At 37.5% G+C, this 16,533-nt stretch overlaps 1 long non-coding RNA gene across 1 annotated transcript; it reads right to left on the bottom strand.

Moving 5' to 3' along the window:
- Window positions 1-5,895: 5,895 nt before the first annotated feature.
- On the bottom strand, window positions 5,896-7,382 carry LOC103520513. Its single transcript, XR_001809827.2, has 3 exons — window positions 7,174-7,382; window positions 6,616-6,812; window positions 5,896-6,045 (listed from the first exon to the last, which is right to left on the bottom strand). It is a non-coding gene; the product is annotated as an uncharacterized LOC103520513 (long non-coding RNA).
- Between the last annotated feature and the right edge of the window lie 9,151 nt (window positions 7,383-16,533).

The following is a 16,533-nucleotide window of genomic DNA, read 5'->3' as shown; positions in this document are numbered from 1 at the left end:
AAAAAAGACTTTTTTGTAGGAAAAAAAAAAAAAAAAAAAAAAAAACAGAGCAAGCCTCTTATCTTATGCAAGATAACTTCTACAACATTGTTGTCAGGGGTTCGAATCCCAGCCAGGGCAAAAATTTTCTAACTAGACTTTACTGCTTTTGGATAGGCATGGATGTAACAGAGTGAACAAGATCCATTTTCTAATTTGTTGCTGTTGGGGGAAAATACCTCCTATGTGTCAAAATTTTGATTCTCAGAACAGAAAAAAAGAAAGAAAATTTTTTTTAGACTGGCTTCCCCATTTCCATACCATTAAGTATAACAAAAAGTGTTTCTTCTCTCTCCTGAAAAATTTAGGTTTTTCGGTCCACATAGGAGGGTTTACCCAACAGTGATGAATTACGAACATGAGCAGGGACATAAAGTCAAAATTATCAGGACATAGATCAATTTCGACTCAGGTTCTTCTAACCTCTCTGATCAGGCCTCTTTTCATTTTGATGGATTTCCTTGATTATGATTCACTCTTTCCTTTATTCTGTGCTGATTCACTTAACAATATGAGTCAGGTGTAAGTGGACTTTAGTCGAGGGTTTACCCAACAGTGATGAATTATGAACATGAGCAGGGACATAAAGTCAAAATTATCAGGACATAGATCAATTTTAAGTATAACAAAAAGTGTTTCTTCTCTCTCCTGAAAAATTTAGGTTTTTCGGTCCACATAGGAGGGTTTACCCAACAGTGATGAATTATGAACATGAGCAGGGACATAAAGTCAAAATTATCAGGACATAGATCAATTTCAACTCAGGTTCTTCTAACCTCTCTGATCAGGCCTCTTTTAATTTTGATGGATTTCCTTGATTAGGATTCACTCTTTCCTTTATTCTGTGCTGATTCACTTAACAATACGAGTCAGGTGTAAGTGGACTTTAGTCTGGAAGTCCTTTTGACATCCTCATAATGATGTTTCTAGGAACTCTTCATTATGAAGGGTAGGTACTAGGTAGTCTTTATGACCAACAATTTATGAATTGATTTCAAGAGGATCAACAGTTACTTTTTAGACTTTGAACTCTTCATTATGAAGGGTAGGTACTAGGTAGTCTTTATGACCAACAATTTATGAATTGATTTCAAGAGGATCAACAGTTACTTTTCAGACTTTGTGTCTTTTTCAAACAAAAGAGGAATAAAGTCTGCTTTTAGACTTTGTGTCTTTTTCAAACAAAAGAGGAATAAAGTCTGCAGTTCTCAGAACCAGTTTATTGCCAAGTTTAGGAAGGAGTTCAAAGAAAAGCCAGAAAACCTTCCAACGCCTATTTGTTCATTTTCGGAATCAACATCAGCACAGAATAATGGAGAATCACTGAATCAAGCAAATCACAGACTAAATGGGCTATTGTGTTTCCTCCGTCTTTAATAAAAAAGACCACTTTCAGAAAACCTTCCAACGCCTATTTGTTCATTTTCGGAATCAACATCAGCACAGAATAATGGAGAATCACTGAATCAAGCAAATCACAGGCTAAACGGGCTATTGTGTTTCCTCAGTCTTTAATAAAAAAAGACCTCTTTACCTTTTTAAAAACTCATATACGCACCTGTTCAACTCCTGTTGACATCCCCCACTTTATTTAGACTGGCTTCCCCATTTCCATACCATAATGATCTGGGCATAATAAGTATTTTTCTTCTGCCCTTACAAGATTAATTATTATTATTATTATTATTAAGTATAAATAACAAAAAGTGTTTTTCCTCTCTCCTGAAAATTTTAGGCTTTTTTGGTCCACATAGGAGCGTTTACCCAACAGTGATGAATTATGAACATGAGCAGGGACATAAAGTCAAAATTATCAGGACATAGATCAATTTCGACTCAGGTTCTTCTAACCTCTCTGATCAGGCCTCTTTTAATTTTGATGGATTTCCTTGATTATGATTCACTCTTTCCTTTATTCTGTGCTGATTTACTTGACAATATGAGTCAGGTGTAAGTAGACTTTAGTCTGGAATTCCTTTTGACATCCTCATAATGATGTTTCTAAGAACTCTTCATTATGAAGGGTAGGTACTAGGTAGTCTTTATGACCAACAATTTATGAATTGATTTCAAGAGGATCAACAGTTACTTTTTAGACTTTGTGTCTTTTTCAAACAAAAGAGGAATAAAGTCTGCAGTTCTCAGAACCAGTTTATTGCCAAGTTTAGGAAGGAGTTCAAAGAAAAGCCAGAAAACCTTCCAACGCCTATTTGTTCATTTTCGGAATCAACATCAGCACAGAATAATGGAGAATCACTGAATCAAGCAAATCACAGGCTAAACGGGCTATTGTGTTTCCTCAGTCTTTAATAAAAAAAGACCTCTTTACCTTTTTAAAAACTCATATACGCACCTGTTCAACTCCTGTTGACATCCCCCACTTTGTATTAAACCGATATAAAATTTATATATAAAAAAAGAAAGAAAAAACGACAAAAAGAAAACTCAAGAAAAGTAGAATAGAAAGGAACTAGAAGTTGCACACACTTGGTTTGAAAGAAAAGAGCTTGATTTAAACTTTTATTTGCAACTGAAAAGCTGTCCGTAAAAGTTCAATCAAACGGTAAGTTTGATGTCGCTTCAGATTTGGTTTCACACTTGATTTTATCTTTTTTATTTCACTAATTAATTAAAAATTGAAAGAAAAAAAAAACTATAAAACATAATGTCCCTGAAGACTCTGAACCAAGCAAGGAGTTCAGTTGAAGTGGGATAGAAATATTCAGGGTTTAACGGAATCCGAAGCCCATTCATACAGAAATGAATGCGATTAACAGAAGGATTTTTTCACACCCTACACAAATTCGGATCAAAAGAATCTCGTTTGTTGCTAGCTTCCTTTTTGTTAAAAAAAAGTTCAACACACGTAGAAATGGCGGATATACAAAAACTGACGGCGGCTTTGCACATGCGTGACAAATTTGTCGGCTCGGGAGACACTTCACCCCTTCTTCACCCCGGTCAAAATAATCACAAGCCGCGTATTAGTTCTAAAATTGACCGCCAGTGGTCGCAAAAACCGATCGCTATTTTTTATACCCGATTTTGATCTTTTTTCAAGAATCCACCGAGCCAACACCTACTTGGTCAGAGGCGGTTCAAATTTTCAAAAGTCAGCAACACGCGTTTGCCCATGCCCACATGGCCAAATAACTTAACTGTTAAGGATGAAGTTCGACCAGGGCGGTAATCGAACCCACGACCAAGCGCATACGAGGTAGGCGCCCTACCACCCAATAATAAAAGCTACTTAATTAGGCTGGTAAATGTAGGTACAATATATGTGGTACATAAAAGATAGAAATATGAAATGCAAGCCTATATATTCCCGCCCGGGGCGGATTTTATCCTAGGATAATGTTCGCTCTAGGAATGGTTGGCTTTCTCCTATCCTGTCTTCCTTCTCTCTTAGATTTCGGGACTATAATACCTTATAGTAGCTACAGTTCCCTTTATCAAACCTGTTTTTTTTTTCCTTTCTTTAAGTAAAAAGGACGTGCGAGGTTTATAAAGCCCCATTTTTTTGTTTTGTTTTAAATCCTACTTTGAAAGGACTACCTCCCAGAAGGGATAAATAAATAATCCCATTTAATTAACAAAATAAAATAGGTAAATATGTATTTAATAATGAGAATCCAGGTGTCAAAAAATGGGGGAAACCCTTAGGCCAGCCACTCACTATGAGGTAGAAGTGATCAGGTGTACCTGTCGTCAGGTCTATCTGATAGTGAGTGGCTGGCCTTAGAGAAACATATGGAACCTAGGTGTATTTACTATTTACAAGGATACAATATTGTTTCTACAGGATCGTACATGATATGTTTCAGTTTATCTTTCAAGGTTTCAAGTGGTTCATCATCATCATGTACTAAAGGCGCTGCCTTGTCGTTGTAGCCATGTAGCCAATATGATCTGTCTAGAGCTGATCTCTTGAGTTGACTGTAGGAGTTTCAGTCCATGATTAAGGGTGGTTAAGGGCCCTTAAATTCCAGGAAGCTGCGGGGCGGGATATTTTCCGGGCCCCTGGGTCAGTAGTTCAAGGAGGGGTAGATGCTCCAATTTAAGAGCTTTTCAGGGCCACTAAATTCCAGGGGCGCTACAGGGGCGGGATATACCCGGGGGTCTGTAGGACCCAGGATAGACTAGTCCACTGTCAAAGAGCCATCCAGTTGTGATCTATTGTCAAGTAGGAGTGGATACTCCAATTTATAAGCTTTTCAGGGCCCCTAAATTCCAGGGGCACCGTGGTCCGTGGGACCAAAGGTTATTATTGTTGCTAACGTTGTTGAGGACTTCACTTCTCTTTATACAACTCTAGAAATGCTGGCAGCATTAGGCTGTGTTTATGTACAGGGCCATCGTCGGCCTTTTTGCGTGTAAAGTTGGCAGGAAATTCGAATTTTTGATTTTTTTTCCGCAACTTGTACAATCTGAATTCATTTTTTACTTTTTATCTTTAGTTTGCACGTTTATATTATACTTTTCATTTATATTAGCTATTAAAAACAAGCAAATTACAAAGCAAACAAAAATAAATATAAAATGAATTTTAAAAATTGCCGCCGGGACAGCTATCTCACGTCGTCCGAGCTCATCTCAGCCCTGTTCAGGCCGTGGTTATGAACAGGGCCATCGTAGGACAACGTCGGACTTTTTGCGTGTAAAGTTGGCGGGAAATTAGAATTTTTGATTTTTTTTCCGCAACTTGTACAATCTGAATTCATTTTTTACTTTTTATCTTTAGTTTGCACGTTTATATTATACTTTTCATTTATATTAGCTACTAGCTGAATTCCGTCGCTTCGCTCCGGAATCCCGCTAGTTTATCCCGAGGCATGGCCAAACTTGTGGAAAAGGCATGGCCGAACTTGTAGTTATCAAACTAAAAACATAAACGAAACTCAAATATTAGGCGAGCGAGGAAAAGTTTTCTCTCCCGCAGTCTCTGCACTCTGTGTATTTCTTATGGAGATTTCAGCGATCAAAAATTGATCATATCTCAGGATCGGTGTAGATTTTCGCAAAATCCTTTCTTATTGCACACCCAGACCATAAAAGGAATATTCCTACCAAATTTAAGCTTTCTAGGTTTTGGAGGGATTTGAACCCGAGCACTCCTAATACCTATGGGTCTTGAGTCGAGCGCCTTGACACCTCGGCCACTCTTCCGGGTGAGAGGAGTGGGAGAAATAGCAGTATATTATCTTTTCAAGCGACAATGAGAACAAAAATCAACGAACGATTCAAACATTCAAAACATGCTTCACATTCACACATTCTAAAGAGTATCTCAGCATAGGAGCATCATAGTCAGTACACGTTCTTTGTTCTAAGGCGTCCTACATTCTCACTATTTAACACGCATCCAATTCCATACCAAAATAGATGTGGTTGGGTAAGTAATACCCTTTCATACATGTAGCGGTGTAAGGTGCCCTGCGTAGTGTTCTTACTGTATCTTATCCCGACGCAGTGGGATTTTTATCCCTTTTCAGGGATTTTTCAGGTCTGACTGGGATAAAAATGAATTTAGGGATTTTAAGGGATTTTTAACAATTTTAAGTGATAATAATTTTTATTCATCTAATAAAAATACATTAATTATTTAAAGTCAATATTTAAGGGTATTTGAGTGAAATTTCGAGTGTATGGCCGCCATACACGCCTTATATGGACGCTACGCCACTGGATTCTCTCTATTTCTCTCTCTCTCACCCACTCTCTCTCTCTCTCTCTCTCTCTCTCTCTCTCTCTCTCTCTCTCTCTCTCTCTCTCACTCACTCACTCACTCTCTCTCCCTTTTATTAACTTATTTAATTAGTAGAAAAACAATATGTACTTACAAAACAGAAGTGAGCAGAATCGTTCAAACTCCTTCAAGGCCAGCTTATCATTGCTGCCCGCCCAGGACAGCTGGTTACCCACATCATTTGTCAGAACAAACTTCAATATGCTGATACACGTTTGTGTTGGCCTCTGTGATCGGAGGGTTCGGAATTTGAATCCCTGTCAACAGGAATTTAAATTAAAAAGCAGTTCAGGCAGACAGTAAGTTTTTTTGACATTTAGTTAAAGATCCAGCCAGCCTAGTTAGCTTGGAAGGTAGTACACCAGTCATGTAAGTGCTAGGTCACCGGTGCAATTCCAGGTAGGGAAATGTTATCCTATACAGGTAAGGTTCAGGTTCATTCTCAGATTGACCGGCTTTCTCTTAAGCTGTCGTCTTCCTCTTTTTGATTCTGGGATGATAAGACCTCCATTATAACAGTTCCCTCTATCATTCTTTTTTAAATAATATAAAAAAAAGAAGTGGAAAAAAAAGTTCTTACCACATAGGACTCAAATCCTGGATCACTCAGTTTGTCCTCAAACTCCTGAAGCTCATTCAAGGCAATTCCAGGCAGGGAAATGTTATCCTATACAGGTAAGGTTCATTCTCAGATTGACCGGCTTTCTCATAAGCTGTCGTCTTCCTCTTTTTGATTCTGGGATGATAAGACCTCCATTATAACAATTCCCTCTATCATTCTTTTTTAAATAATATAAAAAAAAGAAGTGGAAAAAAAAAGTTCTTACCACATAGGACTCAAATCCTGGATCACTCAGTTTGTCCTCAAACTCCTGAAGCTCATTCAACGTGGCCAGAGGAAACTTCTGATCATGCTTTTCTAGCAATGGCTTTTTCTCTTCTCCCACATACACCAGAATTGCCTTAACAATGGACTTCACCTCTTCGAGATCCTTCTGGATCTGCTGGATGGCATTTTCCAATTCTGGAATAGTTTATAAGAATGCAGTTAGAATTAAGGTGTTTGGGGATGAAATTTTTCTATTTTCCGATGAAAAATAATAATAATAAATAAAGGGTCTGTCTCTCATGTCAAGGGACATGTTTTAATGCATGGGTTTCTGTGGGTATACACCATGGAATATGCTTTGGCAGTTGGTTGAATAATAATAATAAAAAAAAGAAGAAGTCACTAGGTACTAAAATTTGGCTCTAGTCTAGGGTTTTTCTTGGGATTTAGAGACAAGACCTCCATTGGTACAGTTTTCTCTATTAAATGATTATTAAATCTCTCTCTCTCAAAAAAAAAAAGTGGTAGTAGAAGAGAGGTAGAATTAAAACCTTACTGCATTGCGTTGGAGGAGCCTGGAGAGGTTTGGATGAAACAGGTGGTTGTGATAGCTTTTTGGTCACTCTCCTTTTCTTTGCAACTGTAGGTTTCTTCTCCTCTTCGTCAGATTCACAAACGGCAGTTTTAATTCTTTTGCTTGCTGATGCACCTTCAGATTCAGATGTGTCAAGATTTTCAAGCCTCTTCCTAGCATCATCATATGTGTCTGAAATCCAACTGTAGGTTTCTTCTCCTCTTCGTCAGATTCACAAACGTCAGTTTTAATTCTTTTGCTTGCTGATGCACCTTCAGATTCAGATGTATCAAGATTTTCAAGCCTCTTCCGAGCATCATCATATGTGTCTGAAATCAGAACACATTGGTGTACAATCTGAATTCATTTTTTACTTTTTATCTTTAGTTTGCACGTTTATATTATACTTTTCATTTATATTAGCTATTAAAAACAAGCAAATTACAAAGCAAACAAAAATAAATATAAAATGAATTTTAAAAATTGCCGCCGGGACAGCTATCTCACGTCGTCCGAGCTCATCTCAGCCCTGTTCATAAACACACCCTTATGCTAGCAAATTCAGCTCTATTGCAGAAGAAATGGCTAAAGTTCCTCTTCAGCCTTCTGCTGCCTCAATAGGTCCGTCCAGACTTGACTCAGGTGTTAGGACCAAAGATAAAACTAGTCCATAGTTGAAGACCCATCCAGTTGTGATCTATTGCTCAAGTCAGATTCAAGCCTTCGCTTTGCGTTCTTCAGCCAATTCTTCACTACACTGACAATATCTTCCCGTCTACAGTCATCTGTGTGCATTGAAGACACTGAAAAAATTCACAGAAAATCTTTATGAACATTGAACCTTAAGGTAGAAACACATTATGTCATGTCACGTGAGCTCACGTGACGTGGGGGCAGTGTGGCTATCATTCACGGAATTGCCTACAATATTATGGGAAAACTTTGAACTACATCTTTCTGACTCCTCATGAGCTCACGTGACGTGATGGTAGTGAGGCTCATCATTTACCATCACAACCAAACACTAAAATTCAAAGCCAAAATCCAAGTTTCCAAAATGAATCATTTCTTTTGCATGATTTCAGTATTCCACATATGGCCTTGGTTTCTAACATGCAATAACATAAATAAGATTTTTTTTTAGTTTATTTACTTAGTCTCATATTTGAGTAGGTTCTATTAGAACAGCAAAGTGTTTGTGTTCAAAGTTTTGTGGGTTATTTTAAAGCCACAGACTTAGAGGGAATTACAGTATGTTTCAACAAGAAAACCATTTATTCTCTCCTTTTTTTCCTCTCTCACATTTATGGGCTACTACATCTTCTGACACAAAATGTTACCTGGGACAATGATATGTCTTCACATCAAGGAAATCAACACAACAAGACCCATCCAGTTGTGATCTATTGCTCAAGTCAGATTCAAGCCTTCGCTTTGCGTTCTTCAGCCAATTCTTCACTACACTGACAATGTCTTCCCGTCTACAGTCATCTGTGTGCATTGAAGACACTGAAAAAATTCACTGAAGCATTATAGACGTTCAAAGTCACCCTTTGTTTGGCCATGACTCTCGCAACATCTACATTAGTTGGGTAAAGGATGGGTACAGTCACCCCCTTCTGTAAGCCTTCCTGAGAATCCAGGATCCATTCTGTTGGGATTAGCTGGGTGGAGTTGTCATCTTCAAACGAGACAATGGCATACATCTGAAACAATAGTAATTATTTATTCCTTCAAACAAAAAATATTACAATTACATACATGAAAGATTACATATAGTAATACTGCTTGTCTACTTTCAATGGTTTTCTTATTTAAAGAGGGTTGGAGTTTCTAGTTGATCGAGACAATGGCATACATCTGAAACAATAGTAATTATTTATTCCTTCAAACAAAAAATATTACAATTACATACATGAAAGATTACATAATAGTAATACTGCTTGTCTACTTTCAATGGTTTTCTTATTTAAAGAGGGTTGGCGTTTCTTGTTGATTCTCAAATAATGTTGAGGATAATATTCCACAGCTTAAAATGCCTTATCAGCTTATCACCACTGACATATCTCATAAACATACTCTAAGCTTATCACTCTTATCAGAAAAAAGTCCATAGCTTGGCTAAGAATTCTGAGATTAAAAACTGCCTGAAATTGTTTTCATTTCCGAGTAGGTACTCATCTCCAAACAAGACAATGGCATACATCTGAAACAATAGTAATTATTTATTTAATTATTTATTCCTTCAAACAAAAAATATTATAATTACATACATGAAAGATTACATATAGTAATACTGCTTGTCTACTTTCAATGGTTTTCTTATTTAAAGAGGGTTGGCATTTGATTCTCAAATAATGTTGAGGATAATATTCCACAGCTTAAAATGCCTTATCAGCTTATCACCACTGACATCTCATAAACATACTCTAAGCTTATCACTCTTATCAGAAAAAAGTCCATAGCTTGGCTAAGAATTCTGAGATTAAAAACTGCCTGAAATTGTTTTCATTTCCGAGTAGGTACTGTACCAAAGGTTTTGTTTTTCTTTGTTCTATCACAGTAGATAATATGGTACTTGTGCAGAAGTCACATCAGTGGAAGATTGCTACCAAAGGAACTGGCACAAACGAGCAGTGATTGTGTTATTATAGGATTAGGTCATTGGTTAAATACAAAAAGGAGCTTTCTTTTCCATTGTCGTGGCTTCTGCATAGTTATCAAAAGTACCTGGCTATAAAATTAATTTCATTGGTTAAAATACAAAAAGGAGCTTTCTTTTCCATTGTCGTGGCTTCTGCATAGTTATCAAAAGTACCTGGCTATAAAATTAATAATAATAAAACTCATCACTCTCACTCTCTCACCTGAGCTCATACATTCTTGATCTGAGCTGAGCCTGGTAAACCACTTGCCTGTGATCCCTGCCTGGATGGGCAGGTCAGCTGTCCAGCCACCAACCATACTCGGTGATGGCTTAACTTTAATGATACTTAGAAAGTGAAAAAACTCCATTGAAAGTTTTGGAACAGAAATAAAATTCGAGTCATGAAAAATTTGAAATTCTGACAAAAGTACAAAACCACAACCAACAACAAGTTATTGAAAAAGTAACCTCAAAATACAAACCCCGGTTTTACAATCCCATTTTATGAACTTGTTACCCCTAAGAATGCTTGGAGAACGCTCGGGGCGTTCTCCCCCAGAATTCTCACAAGTTATAAAATGAGATTGTAGCTTTGGCCCTAAAGAATCTTATCTTACAGGTACAATCTACTCGGGGTTAAAGTTGACGAAAGGTACTTACTGCAGGTACGGGGGTAAAAAAAAGTATTTAAAAACTCACTACACAGCAATTTCACGTATAAAAATGCAGAAAAAGCTGTAATTTCAGCTCGAACTTGCTACCCCTAAGAATGCTTGGAGAACGCTTGGGGCGTTCTCTTCCAGAATTCTCACAAGTTATAAAATGAGATTGTAGCTTTTGGCCCTAAAGAATCTTATCTTACAGGTACAAATGTACAATCTACTTTTATCGGGGTTAAAGTTAACGAAAGGTACTTACTGCAGGTACGGGGGTAAAAAAAAGTATTTAAAAACTCACTACACAGCAATTTCACGTATGAAAATGCAGAAAAAGCTGTAATTTCAGCTTATCCTAGGATAATGTTCGCTCTAGGAATGGTTGGCTTTCTCCTATCCTGTCTTCCTTCTCTCTTAGATTTCGGGACTATAATACCTTACAGTAGCTACAGTTCCCTTTATCAAACCTCTTTTTTTAAGTAAAAAGGACGTGCGAGGTTTATAAAGCCCCATTTTTTTTGTTTTAAATCCTACTTTGAAAGGACTACCTCCCAGAGGGAATAAATAAATAACCCCATTTAATTAAAGCGAAAGTAGGAAGAAACTTAAAGATTCTCAAATACAAATGGCGGAAGAATGCTCCGAGCACGTTCCGTGCGGTGACAGAGAACGTTGGAAGTCGGTCACAGCGAAAGTAGGAAGAAACTTAAAGATTCTCAAATACAAATGGCGGAAGAATGCTCCGAGCACGTTCCGTGCGGTGACAGAGAACGTTAGAAGTCGGTCACAGAGAAACGTCCCTGTTTACACGATCTCCGGGACGTCTCGGAGCGTTCTCACATATCACTCTATCGGCTCTATTTTTATTTCGTCGATGTCTATGCTTCGTAAAGCGTCGGGGATGCTACCCCTTTTTAATCCACAGTGGTAAAACACTAGCTTGCTGTACAAATACCCCGAGTTCAAATCCAAGGTTTGACAGAAAAAACCTTGCTCTTTTTACTTTGCTTGAATGGCCCTGCACCTACTCTTTTTCCAGTGGTGCAACCCTCATCCTCATCTCAAGAAAAAAACAGGAGCTGGCATAACAGGCCTTTAACTCAACAGCTCCCAGGAGATATTACCTACCCAGAGATTGTAAACTAGAGCCCAAATATTACCTTTCAAAAAAATAATACCTCAGACAAAAAAATGTGAGCTAATAATGACTCCTTTGTTAGATTGGTTTTAAAAAAGTTCCCCCAGTAGTGATTTACAAAAATAAGACAAACACAAAAGATGGAAGGTATGTATATCTTTAAATATAAAAACAAAGGTTTTATTGTTTCAACAGGAATTATATTACAAGGTTACAAAGTCTCTGATTTCACAATTTTCATCATGTTCATCAACTTTGCAGCAAAACCATGTCTTCTTCTAGTGTTCAGAAGGCATCGAGCGGATAATGTCTGAATCTCCAGCATCGGTGATACTCAGAGTACACACTCGGAAGTATTTACCACAGGCAGTTCCAAGCTCAATGTTGTTGCCGGTGTAGTGATGGACTCCGGTCTTGGCCAACATAGCATAGTATTCGATTTCACTCTTCCTATAAACACAAGAAAGCACCCACACAGAATTAGGACATTGCATTTTAGAGAGAAATGATAAGCAAAGGTGAATTTCCATTTCTTGATTTCTGAACAATTTGCTTAAAGTAATAATAGTTTTAAGTACAAGAACTTTGTTAGAGATTCTAGCTATAGAGGTCCATACATCCTGTTTCAAAAACTCATTAGGTGGGAGCATAAGTACATTTTTAATAATTTCTTTTTACTTTCTATTTATTGTTTGTCCGGAAGTATTTACCACAGGCAGTTCCAAGCTCAATGTTGTTGCCGGTGTAGTGATGGACTCCGGTCTTGGCCAACATAGCATAGTATTCAATTTCACTCTTCCTATAAACACAAGAAAGCACCCACACAGAATTAGGTCATTGCATTTTAGAGAGAAATGATAAGCAAAGGTGAATTTCCATTAATTTGATTTCTGAATAATTTGCTTAAAGTAATAACTAATAATAGTTTAATTTGCTTAAAGTAATGATAGTTTTAAGTACAAGAACTTTGTTAGAGATTCTAGCTATAGAGGTCCATACATCCTGTTTCAATAACTCTTAAGATGGGAGCATAAGTACATTTTTAATAATTTCTTTTTACTTTCTATTTATTGTTTGTCAAGTTTCTGGCATCAGAAGAATGAAATGGCTTCATGTTTGTTTCAGATGGCAATCCCTATCAAGAATTTTTAATCATTCATAAAGGCTCATCATGTGCCAGAACCCAGACATATTATACAATACAATGTTCTGAACTACTCAAACCCACAAATGAAATCATAAAAGGTGTCCTAACTAGTGGATCAGTTAATTAAAGGATAATTTTAGAGACCTAAATAATAATAATAGAAAAATAATGTCTCTCTCTCTTTCCAATTTGTTCCTTTTTTCTTAGCATTGTAGGATTTTTCCAATATCTCAATAATCCTAAAATCCAATGTTTACCTACCATGCTGGCACCGGTCGCTATGAGCAAATAATAATAATAGAAAAATGTCTCTCTCTCTCTCTCTCCAATTTGTTTCTTTTTTCTTTTCTATCAACATTAGAACCAGATGACAAGTATTTGATTGTGTGGTATCAGAAGAATGGCATAGCTTCATGTTTGTTTCAGACGGCAATCCCTATCAAGAATTATTTAACATTCTGGAAGGCTCATCATTTACCATCACGGGTGAAATAACTCAATAAATGAGTGATTATCTTCATTATAATAGTAAATATATGTAATGTAACTCTCTACTACCATGGAGACTTACTGTAGGGTTAGCCAACCCTCTGCAAGACATCCATGGAAAAAACCAAATATAAAAACTACTGAAAATTGCCCAGATCTTTGAGCTTAGTTAGGAACTGAGGCTTACAACTGCTCCAAAGATGGGTTGTTGGGAAAGGTAGGGCCATCGGCTTTAATAAATGCCCTTGGTCACTGTGGGGTAGATGCTCCAATTTAAGAGCTTTTCAGGGCCCCTAAATTCCAGGGGCGCTACGGGGGCGGGATATACCCGGGGATCTGTAGGACCCAGGATAGAACTAGTCCACTGTAGAAGAGCCATCCAGTTGTGATCTATTGTCAAGGAGGAGTGGATACTCCAATTTATAAGCTTTTCAGGGCCCTTAAATTCCAGGGGCACCGTGGTCCGTGGGACCAAAGGTTATTGTTGTTGCTAACATTGTCGACGACTTCACTTCTCTTTATACAACTCTAGAAATGCTGGCAGCATTATGCTAGCAAATTCAGCTCTATTGCAGAAGAAATGGCTAAAGTTCCTCTTCAGTCTTCTGCTGCCTCAATAGGTCCGTCCAGACTTGACTCAGGTGTTAGGACCAAAGATAAAACTAGTCCACTGTTGAAGACCCTTCCAGTTGTAATCTATTGCTCAAGTCAGATTCAAGCCTTCGCTTTGCGTTCTTCAGCCAATTCTTCACTACGCTGACAATGTCTTCCCGTCTACAGTCATCTGTGTGCATTGAAGACACTGAAAAAATTCACAAAAAAATCTTTATGAACATTGAACCTCAAGGTAGAAACACACTACCATCACGTCATGTCACGTGAGCTCACGTGACGTGGGAGCAGTGTAGCTACCATTCACGGAATTCCCTACAATATTATGGGAAAACTTTGGACTACATCTTTCTAAATCCCCATGAGCTCACGTGACGTGATGGTAGTGTGTTTCTATCTTTAGAGCCTAACAGAAAGATACAAAAAAGCTTGAAGGATAGCGCGCCTGGCTTGGCTTGTCTTGTCACAGGTCCAATTCCGTCCCACCCGACAAACTTCATCCTAAACGGGTAAAGTTCGTTCTCGGAATGGCTTGCTTAAGAATGGCATAGCTTCATGTTTGTTTCAGACGGCAATCCCTATCAAGAATTATTTAACATTCTGGAAGGCTCATCATTTACCATCACAACCAAACACTAAAATTCAAAGCCAAAATCCAAGTTTCCAAAATGAATCATTTCTTTTGCATGATTTTAGTATTCCACATATGGCCTTGGTTTCTAGCATGCAATTACATAAATAAGATTTTTTTTTAATTTATTTACTTAGTCTCATATTTGAGCAGGTTCTATTAGAACAGCAAAGTGTTTGGGTTCAAAGTTTTGTAGGTTATTTTAAAGCCACACACTTAGAGAGAATTACAGTATGTTTCAAACCATTTTTTCTCTCCTTTTTTTCCTCTCTCACATTTATGGGCCCACCAAGTAACTTCTTTGAGAATGAGACACTCATGATTCAACTCTTTGAACTCATTCGTATTGAGAAGTTTCAGGTAAATCACTAACATATCTACCATCTAAATAAAATGTATCTACCATCCTCTGTACAATATAATACCTACTCACCTTGTGTATTGTGCTCAAATGAGACTTAAAAGTCCTTATGTGTATTTGGAACAATATTCTTTTTTGTTCAAGTTACTTACTACTGTCAAAATTTACTTTTTGCTTGGATGAACTTCAGATTTGAAGACTGGTGGTTTCAGTCCAAGTTAAATCATAAAATTTATTAATGTGGGGGAACAACATTTTTTGTGATGAACATTTATTACATTACAAACAAAGGGCGAAATTATTGCCCAGGGCAATCTCTACCATTCAACAGTAACACTGACCCTTCAAGTATCTCTGCTCACTAAAAACTGACCATCGAAATTTTGACCCGATTACATTACTTTCCTTCCTATAGGATAAGGAAAGTCTCTCACCTGAGCTCATACATTCTTGATCTGAGCTGAGCCTGGTAAACCACTTGCCTGTGATCCCTGCCTGGATGGGCAGGTCAGCTGCTCAGCCACCAACCATACTCGGTGATGGCTTAACTTTAATGATACTTAGAAAGTGAAAAAACTCCATTGAAAGTTTTAGAACAGAAATAAAATTCGAGTCATGAAAAATTTGAAATTCGGACAAAGACAAAAGAGATTGTTGTAAGGTAAGGTAAAAAAAGTGATGAAATAACTTCCCCCGTCACATGTTGCCAGAGGTTAGGGGGTGTTGTCATGTCTACTGTCTCAAAATTTGATTGAGAAACTTTGTGTTGCTTTTTAAGGTGGGTAATTATGCAGAAGCTACGACAGTGGAAAAGAAAGCTCCTTTTTGTATTTAACCTAACCCTATAATAACACTAATCACTGCTCTGTTTTGAAAACTCATTGCATTTAACCTACCCCTATAATAACACTGGTCACTGCTCGTTTGTGCCAGTTCCTTTGGTAGCAATCTTCCACTGACATGACTTCTGCACAAGTACCATAAGGGGGTTTCAAACTTTGATTCGACTAGAATAGATAGGAACTTACATGACTCAAGTTCTCACAGTAATCCATAACTGTTGCAGGGTTAGGATCTCATTTTTTTCTACCCCTATAATAACACTGGTCACTGCTCGTTTGTGCCAGTTCCTTTGGTAGCAATCTTCCACTGACATGACTTCTGCACAAGTACCTTAAGGGGGTTTCAAACTTTGATTAGACTAGAATAGATAGGAACTTAAATGACTCAAGTCCTCACAGTAATCCATAACTGTTGCAGGGTTAGGATCTCATTTTTTTCCCCTCAAGCAAAATAATTAAAAAATCCAAAGAAACTCATACAGAATCATTTGTCAATCTTTCATTGCAGACCACAATCAGTTATGGAGCAACAAGACATTCCCAGCACATCCAATGTACTAGCTAATTTGATTCAGTTAACCCTGGACCCCATGGTTTCGCAAGAGGTCCGTCTTGATGCATATCGGAAAATTGAAGATTTCAAGGATAATTCACCACTGTGTGCACAGTGTGGCTTGTTCTTGGTGCAGTGCAGAGAGTTCAATCACATTGTGAGACACACTGGTATGTATTGTATTATTTATGGAAACAGGTAAATTTTGGTAACTTAAAAAAAAAAAAAAAAAACTTTATCAATATTTCTTTTTTATTTTTTCAGGC

This window comes from Diaphorina citri, unplaced genomic scaffold, assembly GCF_000475195.1.
Source record: "Diaphorina citri unplaced genomic scaffold, Diaci psyllid genome assembly version 1.1 scaffold3716, whole genome shotgun sequence".
In the NCBI taxonomy this organism is placed as follows: domain Eukaryota; kingdom Metazoa; phylum Arthropoda; class Insecta; order Hemiptera; family Psyllidae; genus Diaphorina; species Diaphorina citri.
Note: the sequence above shows the minus strand (reverse complement) of the source record. Positions and strands in the feature narration are given on the sequence as shown.